The sequence below is a fragment of the Pteronotus mesoamericanus genome, unplaced genomic scaffold, assembly GCF_021234165.1.
Source record: "Pteronotus mesoamericanus isolate MK-2021 breed Mesoamerican mustached bat unplaced genomic scaffold, CSHL_Meso_final contig_90, whole genome shotgun sequence".
NCBI classification, from domain to species: Eukaryota; Metazoa; Chordata; class Mammalia; order Chiroptera; family Mormoopidae; genus Pteronotus; species Pteronotus mesoamericanus.
This window is the reverse complement of record NW_026555277.1, coordinates 45,977,124-45,994,059: the sequence shown is the minus strand read 5'-3', so window position 1 is coordinate 45,994,059 and position 16,936 is coordinate 45,977,124. Positions and strand designations below refer to the sequence as shown.

Genomic DNA, 16,936 nt, shown 5'->3' with positions numbered 1-16,936 from the left:
AGTTGCTTCTAATGAGCCAGGCAACACGGGACAAGGTGCCTAATCTCAGTGTGCCAGGCACTGCTCTCAGCACTGTGGTAATAGAAGTGACGCAGGACCAGGGCTCTGTCCTCATTGGGCAGACATCGTGGTAAGGGAGACAGACAGCAAAGACGTATGCGATGTGCAGTGATGGAAGGTCAGGCAGGCCTGATAATGTTCTGAAGTAAAATAAAGTGAGAGAAAGGGGCGGAGGGTGATAGGGCTGATAGTTTGGGTAGGGTCATCAGGAAGTCCTCACCAAGAAATTAAGTGAGACAGTGAGGCTGTTGGGAAAAAATGTCATCATAATGCTACTGAGGAGGTGACAGATATGTCAACCGAGCCTTCGATGCATTGGCTTAGTTCCTTCGCTTGGCTGTGGTTGCTAATGCCCAGCTAACCGTTCCCCTCAGCAAGGGCTCCCTCTTCAGATTCGTGTCTCTGGCCAAGCAGAGCACTCCCTTCCCCTCCTTGTTCTGCTCACTCTCCTGCTCTGGCTTGCCCTCTTCCAGTTCTCCTCCAGCCTCAAAGACCTCAGCCTCTGCAGTCTGCTTTTCCAGTTTTCTTTTCTTTGTCCTTAGCTTAGTAAGGTTTTGCTTGGTCCCTTTCATGTGTCACCTTAAGTGTTCTCCCAGGATGAGCTCATCCACTGCTTCTGAAGTCACCCAGATCTACATATTCAGCCCAGAGCCTCCCCCCAGCCCGCACTCCTAGCTGCTGCCCCACAGACACCTCAAACTCCTCCTTCCCCTGGTGCCAAATGTGTCTCTCTCTGTCTGCTGCCTATCTTGGGTGGGACTGCACCCCCTCAGTTCTGTCCTGTGGGACTGTAGGAGTCATCCTTGGCTTTGTCCTTTTCTCAATTGTCATCATCCATCAGTTACCACATCCTGAAGAGCCATCTTTCTAATTTGTCAGCTCACTCTTTCTCCCTCTGTACTCCTTCATTTAGGGGCTCATCACATGCATTTTTTAAACAGCCTCTTCATTGGTCTTTCTGTGTCCATCTTTGCCCTCCCTCGTTCCACCCCCACACTCCTATCAGCATGATGTTTCTAACTCACACATCTGATCATGGTTTTCTTTTGCTTAAAAGTCCCCAAGGGCTTCTCATTGCTTCTAGAATAAAACCTAAGCTCTGTCAGCGGGCCTGTAATCCTTTCATAATCTGGCCTTTGGCCACCTTCCTCATTTCACTTTTTCCCTAACCCATATTTCTGAGCTCAGCCCAACTTCCCAACAGCCATAGCCTTGGGGTGCCTTGGCCGGTGCTGGGCCCTCTCCTGGGAATGACCTGCCCCTACTCCCCATGTTGGTAACTCAGCTCAAGTTTCCATTCTTCTGGACACCTTCCTTCCCCACCCTGCACTTCTCTGTGACCTGGAGATGACCTTCCTCCTGGCTCCCAGAACACCCTGCATTTCTCTCTCTCCCAAAGCACTTATCAGCATAACTGTTGATTTACTTACTATCTGTTATGCTCAGTAAACTGAGCTCCTTAAGGGTGAGGCGCGCGCGCTCGCGTGCTCTCTCTCTCGCGCTCACTCTCTCTCTCTGGGTTCTTGGTGCCAGCATGGTGCACCTGGCTCAAGAAAGTGTTTGTTGAAAGAGTGAGAGTAGCAAAGTCTGTTTGTGCAGCCAAACAGCAGATTTATAACATAATCAAATGTATTTGAAATCAGAGGTTTATTGGCCATTGAGTTTGATGGCTTCAGTTGTGAGTGCAACATAGGTTGTTCTGCACTTGGGTTTGTGGCTGTCTGTTGTGTCTCACAGTATGCTGAGGCCTTGGGAATAGACCTTCCCTGTATCCTTTACTCCTGACTTTAAAAACAAAAACAAAAACAAAAAAGCCCTCCTCCCCTGGTTGGTGTGACTCAGTGGGTTGAGCACCAACCAGCCTGCAAGCCAGGAAGGTCACCAGTTCGATTCCTGGTTAGGGCACATGCCTGGCTTGCAGGCCAGGTCCCTGGTTGGGAGCATGCGGGAGGCAGCTGATCTATGTTTCTCTCTTTCTCCCTCCGTTCCGCTCTCTCTAAAAAATAAATAACATCTTTAAAAAAAAAAAAAAACCCTGTTATTGATGGGATAGTAATAGCTATTCAAAATGAAAAGTCATCCATCAAGAAATGCTCAGGAATGAGATCCACCCAACTTTATCCTGGATGAATCCCAAATTTTCTAAATTAGCAAAAATAATGATTCTTGCTAACTGCTGACAGCCTTTTCCCCTCAGTTCAGCTGAGCATGCTTTTCTGGCTGGAGCATGAGGCTAGCTGGTGGTCCTTTGTGGAGGGGCCCAAGAGCCTCTTTATCTTCATGAAGCCCTCAGTGATTCTGAGGAGCAGGCCCTGGCCCCAGGGGTGCCAGGTCCACGTCTGGACTCCCCATGGGCACTGGCACAGTGCACCTAGGAGACAGCCAATACAGTCTCGTGTTTTCATTAGGGGCCTTGATACTTGGCTTGATACTTGTTGCATCTTCTTCATTTCCTAGTTCTCCCACAGAACTGGGAAATTGTGCTGAGAACGCAGCCTTTACCTTGGGGTTCACAGTAATCTAAGAACACGTTCTAGAGGAAGAAGCCCTTCTTAACACAGAGGCAGCCCGCTGACCGGGCGCTCCAGCAGGCACTGGGGATGGCTGTCCTCCCCTGGAAATACTTAGGAGGCAGTCTCCCTGTCAGGAAGCTTGCACAGCTGTTCCCTTGACAAGGAATGTGTTTTCCTTCTGGTTTGCCTATTTCAAGCCTATTCACCCTTCAGATATCAGCCAATTTGCCTCTTTTGGGGAAGCCTTTCCCACCTCCCTTATAAGGTCTTACCGTCACCATTACTGTTATCTTTTTATCGTGCTTAGTGATTGCTCACCGAGTGACCAGCACTATCGGAGTACTCAGTGAGTAACCACTTAGTATTAGGGCCTCAGGAGGCCTTGGCTGAGGTAAGTGTTATCACTGTTATCCCAAAGATGCCATTCAAGGAAGCTGAGGTCCAGATCAATTCTTGAGGACATGCGAGGGGGATTTGGCCCCCAGTGCCTCACTGGGTTGGTGCTCTTAGCCATTCTTCTATGCTCCACAGATCCCTCTGCCACGCATTCCAGTAGCCCACTGTCCCATTCATTCACAGCACTCATCACAGAGGTCATTTTACATGTGTCTGTGTGGTTATAAATAAATGAATGTTTGTTCCCCTACTGGGCAGCCCCTTTAGCCCCATGATGGCAGGAGCCTGACCTCTAGGTAAGTGCTCAAAAGAGCTGACTGACAGCCTGCCTCACTGCCCAGCCAGCCACTCACTCACTGTGTGCCCTTGCCCCTTGCTTCACGGGCGTCTGGGCTAGGAACATAAAAGGGGTTCCCCAGGGCCCCTGATGTTTTAGCACTCTCACCTCCCGCTTCCGTGTCAGAGCCCGCTCTGCTAAGGAAGCACTTGCATCTCAGCAAAGTCTGCCCCTCTGCACGCTCTTAGTTCTTTTCCTGTACACCCCACGTCATTCCTTTGTAAGGAAGTAAGCCCTTTCTCCTCCCAGGACAGAGCAGGCACCTTTCCTCTGCTCCGGTGGACTGATGCACACTCTGGGGGATGGCTCGGACCGCCACGGATTACCATGACCTGTGTGTCTGACCTCATCTTCCCGGAGCCCCTCAGGACCAGCCCTGCTGTGGTTCCTGTGACAGGGCAGAGCCTGGTGCACTCAGGCCGAGGGATCTACCCACGGGAGTAAGGGTGGGCGGAAGTTGCTGCCGTAAGAGCAGCTGACCTGTGCTGCAGTTTGTGTGCATGTGTGCTTGTGTGTATGCACGTATGTGGTTCTTGCTTGATGTTTGACTTGAATGATTCATGCTTGTACGAATCAGAGACAAGTCTCCTTCTCTCGAGGGTCTAATGTGGCACTTTGAATAATAGATATTTCATAGCTGTTGGCTAAATAAGTATTTTCTCCTCTCCCAAGCCAAAGGTGCCTCCTCTTTCCCCCACCCCCCACCTTGATACCTTGGCGACCATTTCACAGGGTTGTTGTGGCTGTCAGGACCTTCTTCCTGGACCCCATTCAGGTCGCAGTGAGGTGAAAGCCCCATCTAAGGCCCCAGCAGGTTGGGCAGGGAAATGGCTACTTTGCTTAGCAGCAGGGAAGCCCAGGCCTCCAGGGGGAGCTTACCGGGCCTCCAGAGCCCTCTAGGGCCAGGCTGGCTGAGCTCGAGTGACACTGGTTTTGAGCGGGCAAAATAAAAATAAAAAAGTGGCTTCTGGCCAAGTGGGGAAAATGGGCATGGGGGAGGAGCAGAGGAGGATGTCAGCCACACCTTCAGGGCACTTGCTAGCTGCGCACTGTCACTGGCTTAAAGGGCAGGTGGCCTCCAGGATGAGGCTGCCTTTCAGGGGCACTGGTCACACTGGTCTCAGTGGGACCCGCTGCAGAATGTCAGCTCTGTGCCTGCCAGGAAGGTGACTTAAGACAAACCACACAAGCTCTCTAAGCCCCAGTTTCCTCGCCGATAAAATGGGATGGTGATAATGTTGATAGTAATCACCTTTATGAGGTTCTTGTGAGGGTGAAATGAAAATGTGCATACAAGTAGAAAATTTCTACCTTGTACATACATGTAGAAAACACCAAATATCTGTTATCACTATTGTTTTCAAAAGTTGTATTGTAAATAATAATTGTAAGCAGACTGGATGAGATACAAAGGCTGAAAGTACAGTTAAAGGCTATGAGGAGTGTGTGTGTAAGAAAAGTACTTTGTGAATTGCAAATTATATGCAGTATTATTATAGGCACAAAAATATCTGTTATTGTTTTGACTTTGGGAGAAATGAGCACAGTTGTATAATGTTAAGTCTTAAGTTTGTTGTTGTTGTTTTTGGTTTTTGTTTTGGAGTGGCACTTTTCAGAGAGGCCTTTCTTGGACTCTTGCCCAGAGGCTATGTGACCCACGTTGGGGATCCTGGGTGCCAGATGCCTGAATAGCAGCTGGTACAGGGGAGCGTTGCTATGGTAACTGTTGGTTTTTTAAATATTTAATGATAAACGTTTAATACACAGAAGTGTAAGTTCTTGTAGATTCATTGACAGTAAAGGTAGAAGTTATCTCCGGACCTGAGAAATTCTTACTCAGAACTTTGTGTCCAGTATAGCTGAAGAAATTTAAACTGATAAGGACAGATACTGCACTTGATCTTGGCCAAAAAGCCGAGAAGCGATGTATAGCTGAACAAATTTAAATGATCGATTCAGAATTTGATGTAGACAACTACCATTGTTTCCTCAATGTTAGAAATATTTTCTTAACATCAGCTCCTCTTTTGTTTGTTTCCATTCTATACCATGTCCTTGCCTCCACCTATCTTTCTGAAAATAAAATTGAACAAAAATCAGCCAACTTTTAAAAATGTAGAGACTATCATTATTTTTTTTTTAATTCTCACCCGAGGACATTTTCTCATTGCTTTCAGAGATGGAGGGAGAGAGGATTTAGAGAGAGGGGAAGGGAGGGAGAAAGAGAGGAAGAGAAACATTGATGTGAGAGAGAAACATTGATTGGTTGCCTTTCTTAAGAGCCCCAGCCGAGGGTCGAACCTGCAACCCGGGCATGTGCCCTGACCGGGAACTGAACCCAAGACCTTTCAGTCTGTGGGATGACACCCAACCAACTGAGACACACCTGCCAGGGCAAAAAAATGTAGATACTTGTAAGCAGAGGTTGAAAACTCTTTATTCACTGGCTGCAGCTGGCCTACAGATGTATTTTGTTCAGTACTCACAGTGTTTTAAAACTTTTAAGTTAATGACTTAAACATTTAAACATTTAAAAATTGGTAGGTGTTGTCTCGAAATCTGGATTTCCAGCTCTTCATGAAAAATTGGAGGTCTGGCACCACGGTGTCCCTCCCCGCTCACGGCGGTGCTGCGGAGAGCCCCTCGCCTCCTCAGGGGCTGGTTTCTCTAGTTCGCTCAGCCCCGCCCCATTGCTGCATCTTTACGTGGCCTGTAGGTGATTAAACCTGCTTAATGTAACCAGCACCTCTTAGACACTGTGCACTAATTTAAAACATATTCACTAGCAACTTTGATCACAGATAGGAAGGTCATTTCACTCTCTAAGTTGTCCTTTTTATGATAACCCCTAGTGGCTATTACAGTGTTTTATTTAGGCCTTTTTGGGTTTAGTAGAGTCACCTTCTCTCCTCCCTGGTAATTTCTCATTAACAGTTTTTAAGAAGTCTTCAGCAAGACTTACAAGTCAACATAAAATGTTGGATAATGTAGGATGTAAATTTTGATTGCCTCTATTTAAGGGAGGCTGAAAACAAGTGTACTGCTTTAACTCAGTAATTTATAATGGTGTAAATTGGAACTGTTAAAGACACTTAGCCCTTTTTATTTGCCATCTCGTTGAAATGGTTTTAATTTGGCACAATCCTTATTGAAGTGGGTGAGGAGTTTGAGATTCTCCCTACTGGATCCCGTCCGCATCGTAGTTTTTCCCTTGGGGAGCCCCTCCCTCCTTGCGGCCAGGGAGGACAGGGCCAGCGCCCACATGCAGACGAGGGAGGAGGCTCTGCATCCCACAGCGGTTACTTCAGCGGAGTCCTTGCAAACACTGAAATTTAAAAAAAGTATTACCCTATGAGCTTTTAAATTTTCTTGTTTTTGTCATCATGAAAGAGTATGCACACTTTTAACAAAATCAGACGACACTGAAGTGCATTAACTTAAAGGTAAAAGTCTTCTGTGACCCTCCCCCCAAATCTCCCCAAAGATGGGTACTTTTGAGACTTTGTTGGGTACAGTCCTAGACTTTTTCAGTTGCTTGTGTCACCCCACCCCTCAGCCCCTGCCTCCTTTGCCCTCATCCCCAACATACTGGTTTTCACTTGTGTTCTGTCAAAACAGAATCTCTCTATGCACACTGTTCATACTGCTTTCCTTTTTATAGCCATCTTCCAATTACTACATTATCTCTTTAAGTCTTTATGTACAGATAAATGTGCTTCATTATTTTTAACAGTTGTACTCCATGGCATGGATGCATTGTAAGTTTATTTACTCATTTCTGTATTGATAGACTGCTCCCCCATGTTGTTTCTGATCTTTTGCCATTGGCACCGTAGCTGCTGTGGAAATTGCTGCATAGACCTGTGAACTTTTTCATGAGACTTCCCATGAGACAGATACCTAGAAGTGAGACTTTTGACTTGAATAGTTTACCTTTTAAATTTTTTATCAGTATTGCCAAATTGCCCTCCAAAAAGGCTGTATCAATTCAGGATCCTCCCAAGAGTGTCCAGTTATTGCTCCAATAATCTGGTTTTTGCTTAAACACGTATAAGAAAAGTAGACTTTAAAAACTCACCCTGCGTGTCGTGGCTCAGTGGATTGAGTGCTGGCCTAAGAGCGAATCAAGGGGTCGCCGGTTTGATTCCCAGTTAGTGCACATGCCTGGGTTGCAGGCTAGGTCCCCAGTGAGGAGTGCTCAGGAGGCAGCCACACATTGACGTTTCTCTCCCTTTCATTCTCCCTCCCTTCCCCTCTCTCTAAAAATAAATAAATAATTTTATTTAAATACATAAATTTACAGATATAATTAAATGATTTTCATACCTTGGTTTTGGTGATTATCATCTTGTAGGGTGACAAAAATGCTCCCCAACTACTGTAACCAATTTAATTATTAAATACTTATGTAAGGATTGCACTTGTGGCAGGTAGCCTTTGGACAAATAACAGCCAAATCACAACCTCCTTTTCCTCAGCTCTCCCAGGTCACTTTGCCTTTCCCACCAAGGCTGGGTCAGCATCTAAACGGGCTGCACCAGGGAGTGCCAGGTGTTAGGCCCAAGAGACTTGGGAGAGGGAGGCGGCAGGTGATGTAGTGAGGCACCGAGGGTTCCCTACGTCACCTCCTTATGCTTGAATGCCAGGTTCTTCCCACGTGTACTTTCTCATAGCAGGCACTCCCCTCTCCCCACTATTTATATCTGGGGAGACCTGAGCTCAAAGAAGGTCTGACTTACTGTTGCACAGCTGATAAGTGACAGTGCATTGGACATAGGATTTCTGATTCCAAAGGTAGTGGAGTCAGACCCCTGAAAGGCTTTTTGCATGCAGCAGGCCATAGATGTTTCCTTTACTGAGGTGGGGGTGGAGAAAGGAAAGGGAAGTGACATTCGCAGACTTCCTGTGGCCACTTTTGTCCACAGCTCTCTCCTCAGAGTACTGACATTTACGATCATGTTTTAGAACATTTCCTTAGCATTTGGGAAGGGTCTGTGAATTCTTGATAAGAAGCCATAACTGATTACATGTGGTTGAGAACTGCTGATCCAGAATATATCTTTTTCTCCTTAGAAAGAACAGGTCTCTGGAGATGGTTAGCTTACCACCTGCTAACTGCATGTGAAATTTTGAATTCTGTCTTCTCCAGAGGCTTCCTCTCTGCCCCTTTGACCTGGTGTCTGGCTTTTGATAACAGGTTATCCTGTATTGGCCAAAGCTCCTTAGTACTAACCTCACTTCTGAGCCTGATGGTAGATTTGATGCCCAGACCACGTATTTTCCCAGGGTGCCTTCAACTTCCTTAGACCCAGGCATGGTGGTCTGGTCTAGTGAAAACAGGGATGTGAGGCCAGAGAGACCCAGGTTCATCACTTTTACTAGGAGTATGAACCTCTGGCCGTTGACCTCGCCTTCCTGAGACTCAGAGTCCCCTTTCTACAAAACAGAGATGGTAAGTCCCTCTAGGGGCATTTTGAAGAATGTGTGAATTAACATTTGAAAGGTGCATCTGAGATGTTTGGCACAGAACAGACACTTTGTCAGTGTAAGTCTTCTCTCTCATTTTCCTGCTGTAGAGAGAAGCTTCTCCTCTGGGGATGTCCCGAACTGGTAACTGCCGGCCTGGGATCCTGGAGCCAGGGGAAGACCACCACATGAGCTTTGAGATGATTCATACACAGTGTGTACTCTCAGGAGCTCAGTACTTGTAGGGGAGCTCAGTGAACAGAGGTGATGTAATATGTGCAATGATAAGAATCAATGACAAGAGGGAAGATTAATTAACTTCCAGGTGGGGTGGGATGGAAGATCATCAAGCAAGTAGGTATTGAAGGTTGAATAGGAACTTGACAGAGAAGATAGGGTGATATAATATGGCAACTTTCTCCATTAAGAATAAAGTTATATCACTTTTTATGCATATTCTTTAACTTCTCTTGATTCTTACCAATACACTCATGTATTCAAATTCATCCTCTCTCTTTCCTTGTATTCTGCCTCTGCTTCTATCTACCCTACTTTAAGATAGTCAGCCACTAAAAATTTCTTAAGGAATTTCTTTATGCTTTAGTAAATTCTCAAAGTATGATGCTACTTTATTCTGCTAAGTTTTTCACAAGCACTTGGGTGTAGCTAACTTTTTCCATTCCTTTTTTCTACAGTATGAGTAAGTTCCTTGTTTTCTTGGCAATGAACAAACTACCAGCCATTTGATGTTTACTGAGTCACTCCTATATACCAGGGCCATGTGTCATCCCATTTAATCTCCAGAACAAGTTTATAAAACGGACTGTTAATTCATCCTTACAGATGAGGAAACCGAGGCTTAGAGAGGTTAATATACTGAATATTACACAAGTGGGGGAGCCACATTTCAACTCTGGGGTTCTTTTCCCTTTCCTTTGCTCAGGGCCTTGCACACAGAAGGTGGGCAGCAAACATTTGTTGGAAGGAATGAAAGAGCTGCCACACATCGATCAGTTCACTTCATGCTGCCGTCTTTGTAACCCACTGCGGGAGGCGATAGCGCTCCTCACTTAGCTTGCCACCTGTCAATGCGGCCCTCAATTTCCCATCCTCTCACTTTTACTTGCAAGCTTTCTAAGGTACTTGCAAGCTTTGTCTCTCCTCCATAAGGACTACTTGAGAGAGTGCAGGCACAGCGCTCTAAGAGCCTAGCCCGGCTCTGGGAGTCGGAGACAGGGTCCAGCTTCGCTTCTGCTGATGACTCCTCAGTCACACTGGGTAAATCCCGCCCCCTCTGCAGAATTTCATTTCCTCGGTGCATTTTGGGGTTGAGGTGGTCCCTAAAGGTCCTGCTTGCTGTATGACCTCCTATCACAGAGCGAGGTTGTGGAGTGTGCCGGAAGGAACGCAGGCATTGGTGTTGAGAAGACCTGAGTGTGAATCCTTGCTCCTGTCTTCCCAGCTCTGTGACCCTGGCAAATCACCTAGCCTCTCTGACACTCATTCACATCTGTAAAGAGGACAGATAGGACCCGCCTCCAGGGTCACTCTCGGGGTTACAGGAATCTCGGTAACCACAATCAGTGTCCTTTCCTCTGTGTCCAGCTCCTGAGGGCTTTGGTCTTGGACCCGCTGGGTGTTTCTGCTATGAAACCTGAAACACCTTCCTCAGGTGCAGTTGTACCTCACAACACCCTAAGCTACTGAACTCAACTCTTAGATTTCTTGAAGCTCTTTTGTGTTGTTAAGAAACTCCTAGGAAGACACCGTTCTGCCCCATTGAGCTTTATTAGCGTTTCAGTGACAGCGCCTTAGTTCTTCCACCTTTTTTCCTGCTTGCACACAGCAGCTGCAGCATGAGTCAGTTTGCACGTATATAATTTCTTCTACGCCTATTTGAAGAGAGAACTCCATTCATTTAGCAAATGTTTGCCATGCCCCGCTCTAATGGTTGGAAGTAGGATACAGAAAGTAATAGACTTGCAGTCACTGCCCTCAAGGAGCTGTCAGGGAGGAAAGGTGCAGAGAGACTGTGCTGAGACTTGGGCTTGTGACATCCTCAAGGCACGTAACAGGGTGCCGTGGGAAAAGAGAGCACTGGGTGACTCTCCCCCGGGGAATCTAGAGGGGCCTCATAGACAAGGGGTGACTTTTGAGCAAGTCTTAATATAGGAGTAGGAGAGAGAGAACAAACGATTGTCAATTTAATGACAAATATTGTTTAGCCATTTGTAATCTCTCTCTCCTCTGCATTATCTATCGCTTAGGACAAAGCATAACATACTGTAGACCCCCAATAAGTATTTGTTGAAAGGAAAAAAAAAGAAAACGCTTTTAGATTAGAAAACCCAATGAAATGACTTGTCTTTTTATAGTTCAGACATCATTTAGCTAAGGATTCAAGGTTCATACAGAAGTGTACCATATCTTAAAACAAAACAAAACAAAAATTTCTTCTGACAATTTGAAAAGAGAGAGAGAGGCGGGGGAGTTTGTGCTGCAGAAGTCCAGGCGGAGCGTGCCAGCCAGTAGGAGCCACAGGGCAGAGGCCAGAGCCCTGGAGGAGTTGGCACCTGGGTGTGTGTCTGGAGCTGTGGCCAAGAGGTGGAGGACCTGGGTGGCCGTATCCTGTGGTCATCCTTATGCTGATGACTGCAGACCTTTCTCCCGAGCCCCCAGCTTACATACCTATTGCCCACTCAACATCCATACTTTGATGCTTCAAGGGTATCCCAAACCTAACACAACTAAATAGGAGTCTTATTTTTTTCTTCTTAAAAAGAACAAAAGGACAAAAATATAAGCCTGCTCCTTCCCAGTCTCTACCATATTACATGGCACCATCACTTACCTGGTTACCCAGACCCAAAACATAGGCATTTTTGATGCTGCTCATCTCTTTGGTCCTCACATTGTCTGTTTGCAATTCTTGATAGCTGTTCCATCAGAGCGTATCTCAAAAGCCATCACACCTCCTTACCTTCATCCAGATGTCCCCATCTCTCAGCTCATCTCCCTGTTTCCACTCTGGCCTCGTTGCTATCAGTCCTCTTCACAGTCTGGGCAGTGACCTTTTAAAAAGCAAATAGGATCGCATCACTTTCCTCCTCAGAACTCCCCAGTAGTTTCCTAAAGCCCTAGGAATACAATCTAACTCCTTGCCAGCGCCTGCCAGCCCCTCCTACTTCTCTGGTGTCATCTCTCAGCCCTCTCCACCTTGCTTATTCCATCCTGGCCATTGTGTTTCTTGCCTCAGGGCCTTAGCACTCGCTGTTCTCTGTCTGGATCACTCTTCCCCAGTGTCTTTGCCTGGCTCCCCTTTACGTCATTCTGGTCTCTGTTCAAACGGTCTTTTGCCTGTGTAAAAAAGTGCTTTCTTACCCCATCCCTTGCCCCATCACTCTGTCTTCTTACCCTACTTTATTTTCCTTCATTAGCGCTTCTCACTACCTGCTTTACATGATGTGTTTATGTGTCTTTATTGTTTGTCTTACCCCACTAGAACATAGATCTGTGAGGGAGAGATCTTGTCTTATCTATCTATCTCACTTACCACTCCATCCCCAGGGCCTAAAACAGAGCCTCCTGGCACACAGTAGGTGATCATCACAGATTAGATAGGTGAATGAAAAAAATGAATGAATTTATGCAAGTTAAGACTTTGGTGTTTATTCTGTGGGCAGTGCAAATCTAGTAGACATCTTTCAGGAGGTGAGTGACGTGGTCAGCACTTTTATTTTAGAAAGCCAGCTGGTGGCAGTGTGGGGGCTGGACTGTAGGAGGCGGCAGCAGAACTAGTTAGAGGCAGTTAAAATGGTCCAGGAAATTGCTTCTGAGCCCTGTGTAGAGCTGTGGGGATGGAGGAGAGGGAACCAATGACAGAATGTGAGAAACTTTGAATATCTTTGGTTCCTATTGGGAGAACTTGGTACAGTGAGTCTTTTATAAGAAAAACAGGAGGGGGCTAGCTAGTCTGGGGAAAGGCTGGCAACACTCTGGGACGAGTTTGTCCCCGGGCAGATGTCGGCGAGGATGCACGTCCTGGGCAGTGCCGCTGGCTCTCTGAGGAGTGACTGCTGCTCCACAGACACCCCCCATTCATTCTTCAGTAGGGGGTAGTCAAGGTGGTGGTGTCAGGGAGTCGCACTCTCCTTCCTGCAGATGGTCACTTGATCTTACACACTGCAAGCCGCACTACGTCATTGCAGGACACTTGCTCTGACAAAATCGCCCCCTTTATTTTTTAACTTTTATTTTTAGAATGCCTAGGTTTTGCCCAAGTTTCAGGCTGGATTTACGGATAACTTGGGGGTTCGGCACCTCCCTTACCACAAACATGCGCAGGAGCTCTTGTGCCCTGTCGGGTGTCAGGGAGTCAGACCGACAGTGGGCTCCCATTCCCAGCCCAGGCAAGGGCATGCCGTCTGGGACTGCCTCTCGAGAACTCTCTTCTTAAGCTTGAATTATTTCTTCTTCCCCAAATCCCCAGTTCTCTCTGGATTTTGATGAAAAGCCGTTCATCTTTGAGTAAACACATTCTTGCCCATCTTGCTGAGGTGCCCCCTCTCTGTCGCTCTCCAAGAGCAGGCCATCCCGGGCCTTGGTCCGAAGTTTCCAGTCCTGTTTGTTGAGCCGTATGAAGTGAAATGCTGCACCATCTGTGTAGCCAGATGCCCGCCTCCCACATCTCTCTCTCCCTTCCAAAGGTCCAGAAGTCGTCAGCTTAACATTAATAGCTACCCTGTAGAGCTTCCTGTGTACCAGGTACTGTGTTAAGCACTTGATGCGTGTTCCGTCTAATCCTCACCACCCTGCAGGGGTCAGTTGCATTATCATTTTTGAAGATGAGGCAGCTCAGGCTGTGCTCTAAGGTGGAGCTTAGTAGCCAAGAGCATGAACTTGGAGTCAAACAGACCTGGTTTTGAATCCCAGCTAGCTGTGGACCGTGGGTCACTTAATCCTTTTAAACCTTCTGTTTCCAGATCTAGAAAATGGAGGCAGTATAGAGAGGGTTCGGAGGGTTGCTGTGAAAATTAAATGAGTACTTGTTTGCCATACACTAGACGTTGCACTGTCATGTATTCAGAGGTTCTTGGGCTGCACTGGTAGCATTTGGAAATACCTGCTTTACTGATACTTCTTTGCCTTATATCTTTCCCATATGTGAGATGTGTATTTACACAGTAGAACTGACCTGGCCGTTTTGATGGGACTAACCTGCTGATTTGCACATAAATTCAAGCCGTAGCCTACATCTAGCAGACAGACTGGAGAAGGTTTTTCAGCTCAAAATATCAGACCGATAGGAATTTCACTGTGATACATTGATTATAAAGGTGCACAAGCTTAGCTTCAGAAGGGTTTAGTGTTCCAAATTCAGGTAAATGAAAATCTCTCCTTTTCAATTTTAAAATTTTCAATCCTATTATGCTTTCTTTCCTTTTTTTAAATTTCAGTTTTGAAAGTATGGGTGAAGGCAGATCCCTGGGAGAAGGCAAATTTCAAGCATCTTCTCTCCCCCGTCTTCTAACTTGCTTGTAGGCCTCTCCCTGGAACCTTTCCAGCAAGCCATGGAACAAGCCTGCTGTTTTTAACAGCGACAGGAATATGGCTGTCACTGCTGGTGTCCAGTCCCCCGCCACCGCCTGGCCTTTGGGAGTCCCACAGAAACACAGGAGTAAGCTCTCCACAGAGGGGGTCCCAGACCCTCCCTCCTGCTCTGTCTGTAGTGCCAGTGCCCTCTGCAGATAGACGTGACGCCTGGACTTTGGGCACAGGAACTGAATCCATCATATATGAGATCACTTGATATAAAGCTCTTTCTCATGTATAGCTTTTTCTCTAAAATTTTTATTCTTTGATTTCCCTAAATTATAAAAGCAACAGATGCTCACTTTAAAGCCAGGATTAGAACTCTTCACGCCTGGCTTGGAATTTCAGCTCCATCAACCCGTTACATGTGTGGACCTGGGAAAAACAGGCACCCTCTCTGGCCTTTGATTTTCTCATTATATAGGAGAGATGATTTCACCTCATAACACTGCTGTGAGGACTGAGGGGACTGGTACACAGAATGTTCTTCCAGGGGTTTGACATGGATTTGTTGTACTCAGCGAGTATTTATTGAGCACCTGCAATGAGCCAGTCACTGGTCAAGTTGCTCTGGAGGCACAGAGAACAAGATAGAAGGAGGCCTCTGTTCTTGTGTTGCTTACGTTCTAACCAGGGGGACACAAAGAAACAAGGTCATTTTAGAGAGTAGCAAATCAGAACCCGTAGGTGGTGTGCAAGTTATAGGAACAGCCACTTCAGATTGGACGGCCTCCTCTCTGAGGAAGTTCCATGGTTTGTGACTCCCAGGTCCCAAGTTGTCCAGGACACTCCTTCGAACGGCTCCGCCCCTTTAAGTATCGGAGCCAAGTCTGAGTTTGGAAAATTTGACCACATCGCACATATCAGTTCTCTTTTGGGTGGTACTTGTTTACAAATTGGCTCCCCATTCAGACTATGGGCTCCTGGGGCTGGGAACCGGGTCATAGGGCCTTTGAAGGAGGCGTCTTGGCACGCCATGGGTTAGCACCCCTCTCGGAGCACTCACCCAGTGGAGCTGACACTGAATGAAGAGCCTCCGTGTGGTCAGGAGGGAGGGTGATTAGTTTCCAGCCAGAGCCCATTGTGTGCCAGTGCTGCCTGAGTGTTCTGCTGTCTAAGGAGCTGGAAATAATTTCTGTCTCAGCGAGACTGTGGCACACTGCAATCTTCTGCTTCTCTGCATGCCGTTTTTTTAAGGGCTTGTTGAAAGCTAGGCCGCTGGGGTGGTCCGAGCTTGTGCATTGGCATTTGAACCACAAAGCACTCAGCTAGACACCAGTGCCAACCCCACTGCCCTTTGTGGGGGATAGTATGGACTTTTAAATAATGATTTCAGCCTGGTGCATTGGGCAACAGCGACCCAAACCTATCAGTGAGGGAAGCCGTTGAGCAGAAGGGCGGGCTGCCTCTGACTCACCTGTCATGTCCGTAGCTGACCTACTTTTGTTTGACCTTGGTTTGCTCAGTGCAGTTAAAGGCACTGTTGTGAAGGTACTTCTGCTGTCTGATTTAAGTCCAGCATGTGACAGCCCAGGATCTTAAACGCACACATGACCCAGGCATATGGATGGATAGGCGGTTAGTTTTCCACTTACCTCTGAATTGTAATTTGATCACAAGGAAAGGGTTTAATTTCAAGAACATGGAAAAATTATTTGAGACTAGATACAATGCCAAAGCAGCAGGCCTTGGTTCCTTGCTACAGGGCAGCTTAATCAGGAAATGGCCTAGATGGCTGCCTTTCAAGTAGGTCCTTGCAGTAGCTTGGCAACTGGCACAGGGTCATAATTGGAAGAATTTGGCTCTGAGTGTCTGTGGGTGTTTACAGTGCATTATAGGGCAGGGCTTCTTTTATTTATAGAATATTGTGAGCAACAAGCAGCAGAAGGCTGCAAAGCCACTAAATCTCAATTTATTTTTAACAAATTCCATTTTTCCCCTCATCCCAGAAGGAGAACTGAGTTATTAAAAAACAGTAAAAAATACATCATCGCAGAGCATGCCATATCTAATTATGGGGTTGCCAGTGTTAGCCTGCAGCCACACATTTCAAGGGCTTTGTAAATCAACCATCCATTCAATCTGTGAACTTATATGACTCCTATTCTTCATTTAGATGTAGAGCAAAATTATTGGCAAGTGAGTGCTGATCAGAAAAAGTTCTACACTGTCTATATTAGGAGATGGAAGATATAAAGATAGAATAGTGCACTTACGTTCCCAAAGGGAGATAAAATCATTCTTCATTGTCCATTGTACTTAGCTATGCAAGCACACATTCCACAGCACTAAATATCCACTTCAGGGCCGTTCCCTGATTGCAATGGCGGCTCTGTGCCACTCACAGGAGCTGTATTGTGATTATCTCACTGAGCCCAGCCCTGAGTAATTATTACCCACGTAGTCATGAAAAGGCATAAATCCAGTGCTTCTGGCCTGTGTTCTCACAGTGCATTAGAGCTGGATGAGACTTCAGAGACCCTCTACTTCAAGTACATCCTACTAAAGTTGGGGAAGCTGAGGCCCAGAGAGGACGGTGACAGGGCCCGGTGACAGTCATGGCAGAGCTGGG

General features: G+C 46.6%; 1 protein-coding gene and 1 pseudogene across 6 annotated transcripts in view; one reads left to right on the top strand and one right to left on the bottom strand.

The window, feature by feature from the left end:
* The window catches only part of BMAL1 (basic helix-loop-helix ARNT like 1), a 106,150-nt gene that overhangs the window by 36,615 nt on the left and 52,599 nt on the right, over positions 1 to 16,936 (top strand). The gene's annotated exons all lie outside the window — the stretch shown is intronic.
* Positions 5,111 to 5,232, bottom strand: LOC129080801 (uncharacterized; annotated as a pseudogene).